Source organism: Condylura cristata, unplaced genomic scaffold, assembly GCF_000260355.1.
Source record: "Condylura cristata isolate star-nosed mole 26May11 unplaced genomic scaffold, ConCri1.0 scaffold00001, whole genome shotgun sequence".
NCBI classification, from domain to species: Eukaryota; Metazoa; Chordata; class Mammalia; order Eulipotyphla; family Talpidae; genus Condylura; species Condylura cristata.
In genome coordinates this window covers 67,752,356-67,755,483 of record NW_004567102.1, presented here as the reverse complement: position 1 = coordinate 67,755,483, position 3,128 = coordinate 67,752,356, and the positions used below count along the sequence as shown (strand labels likewise).

The 3,128-nt window shown below is 37.0% G+C and overlaps 1 protein-coding gene across 1 annotated transcript in view; it reads left to right on the top strand.

The window, feature by feature from the left end:
• MOXD1 (monooxygenase, DBH-like 1) overlaps nt 1–3,128 on the top strand; it is a 71,569-nt gene that overhangs the window by 23,489 nt on the left and 44,952 nt on the right. The window lies entirely within an intron of this gene.

Below are 3,128 nucleotides of genomic sequence, written 5' to 3'. Positions count from 1 at the left end.
GCAGAACAGGCAGATCTACTGAAATACACTGTTGAGGGGAGCAGCAGGTGGGACAAGAGAGGTCTGGCCAGGGATCAAACTCATGTTGCAGTGGCTGTGGATAGCTTCATAGTGCTGTGCTTTACCTGTAGCTCCACATCTTAGGCAACACTTCTACAGTTGGTATTACTGAAATTGCAATTTAAAATTTACATATCGATAAATATGAAGGATATATTCCCTACCAATATTGCTTGAGAATATTTGCTTATTGAAAATAATATTCTCATGAAAATAATAGTATTTTTTTGAGAATAGGAAAACTAGAAAGTAACTATAGTTCAACTAATAACTGTAGGTTCAGAAATAAAAACAAGTGTACCGTCAGATAACTTTATGATTCATTTTTAAGCAGATTTTAATTGATAGGATGTAAAGTACTTAGTCACTAATGCATCTTTATTCTTGTCATCATTAATGTACCAGTTAAATTGAATGAAATGGCCTATATCAGAGGAGGGTAGTGTATGTTTTCTCTGTATAAAAATCTACACACATAGATTAGATGCAGGGCGCACTATCACCGATATAGTTCATCATTGCCCGAAATGTCGTTATGTGGTGTATTATTTTGCTTCCTTGTACCTCAGCTTCCTCATCTGGAAAATGGACCGTAATAGTTTTCACAACAGGGTCAGGTATGCATATTATGTAATTCAAAAGAGTTTAATATTTGAAAAGTATTTAGAACAGTGTCTGACACATGGTATTTGTTAAAGTAAAATTATACATCACTAGCAATATATAATTGCTAATCTCTGGGCCACTTTGAGAACGTGGAGAACTTTCTGGTATGGAGAAATGTGTAGATGAGGTAAACAAAATACTATCGTTCTCTTTATCAATAAGTGCAGAAAGGGACATGCTGTGCTTATATTTGCTACTGAAGAGAATTTTCTTGCCATGAAATTAGATGCTGCTGGCATTTGTAAATCAGTGATTTAATTTGGGGCAATGTTTCCTAGAACAATAAAATCTAAGACTAATTGACATCGAATAACCATGACATGACTTTTACGAGTGTTGTCTAGCACGAAAATAGTCTTTTAAGAATTGCTTCTCCTACATACACATATATCATGAATATTTGGCTTTGTATACTGTGTTAAGTGGACATTGCTGCCCAATTTCCCTATTAAACTCATTCCTTTCTTCTAAATAATCAGATGCCATGCAATGGAGAACTTTATTATAGTACTAAGGATTTCTGAAATGTCAGGTGTGTTAAAGGGCTTTTATTCCTGAAAATGTATAAGACATCAGGGTTAAGTTTAGTAAATTGTGGGACTTCTCAGTGTCAATCCAGATGATTTGACAACTATTAGAAATTCCTCCTCTCTGTCAAATATCTTTTCCCTTTTATTTATTGATATACTGTTTCAAAGTATGTTCTAATTGGTGAGCTTCCCCACCCCCCACCCCATTCATTTTCACAGACACACTGTAGTTCTCATTCTTCCTCATGTGTGCACATTGTTTCACTTCATCATACAAGAGACTAGTCGGTATTTGCTACTGACTTTCAACTGAATAATTGTTATTATATTTGTCTATTTCCATTTCAACTTTGTAGAACATTTTTGGCTTCATGACTTTTCCCTTTAATTTTTCATCAATTAAACTTATTTCCCAAAGGAAAATTTGGGAATTTTTAAAAAAGATTTATTTATTTATTCAGATGGAACTGGGGTACAGGCCAGAGATGCGGAGGGTGAGAGGATTCACCAGAGACAGAGTGGGGAGCAGAACAGGCAGATGGAGGAAGTACACTGCTGAGGGGAGCAGCGGGCAGGTCAGGAGAGGTCTGCCGCGCCATGTGGATCTCCTCTGGGAAGGGCGGGGATTGAACTCATCTGGAAGTGGCTTTAGCTTCTCAGTGCTGTGCTTTAACCCGCTGCACCACCATGGAGGGCCGGAAAATTTGGGATTTTTTACAATGTTTTTTAAGATTTATTTTTATTTTATTTACACATATTAGAAATGGGGTGTGGGACAGAGGTGAGGGGAGGTGATGAGAAGATCCACCAGAAGCAAAGTGGGGAGCAGAAAAGGCAGATCTACTGAAATACAGGCAAATCTACTGAGGGGAGCAGTGGGTGAGACAGGAGAGGTCTGTTTGCTCCATGTGGGTTAGCTCCCTGGCTGGGGATGGAACCCATGCTATAGTGTCTGTGGAGAGCTTGATAGCATTGAGATTTTAATTCCTGTGCCACCAGGGAGGCTCAGTACTTTGCAACTGCTTAAATACGTGGTGACACTGCATTTGATTATTATATTCTTAATACCAAAATATTATCCTAGTGCTTGTGGATTTTTTTTATCATTTGACAAATTTGATAAATCTTTATCTTCTAGACACAATTTATGCTGAGAAGTATATGAATCCTCTTCTTTGGGATTTTATTTTATTATTTTTTAAAGATTTATATATTTATGCATATAAGAACAGGGGTACAGGCTAGAGGTGTGGGTTAGTGAGAGGATTCACCAGAGACAGAGTAGGGAACAGAACGGGAAGATCTACTGTAATACACTGCTGACGGGAGTAATGGGAGAGATAGGAGAAGTCTGCTGCACCATGTGGGTCAGCATCCTGGCAGGGGTGAAACTCGTGCTGCAGTGGCTGTGGAGAGCTTCATAATGCTGAGACTTAACTCCCTGTGCCAGAAGGAAGGCTCTTCTTTGGGAATTTATTAATCCTTGGTCTATAAAAAGACAAATAATTTTACCTTTATATCCAGGTATATCTATAATTTTATACACCTTTTGTTTATTAGAAGAGATGAAAATATTGGGCACTTGCTGTAGCTGAAAGTATAATTTTAGACAGAAAAAAGCAGGTGAGAAGAAACAATAATATACAGATTTAGTTAAATGAGCATATTTTAAAGACTGTTGACTGATTTTCTTTGTTGAGGTTATGTTTAATGGGAAATTAGGAATCTAATTTTCTTTAAAGAAAATGGGGATGAGAGAGATGAAAAGAAACAGAACACAGAGAGCCTGCATTAAGGTGTCAAAGACCCCTCATTTTGATTAAAATTAAAGATTTTTTTATTAAATTGGTGCCTTTCAGTTGAAACAAAAAA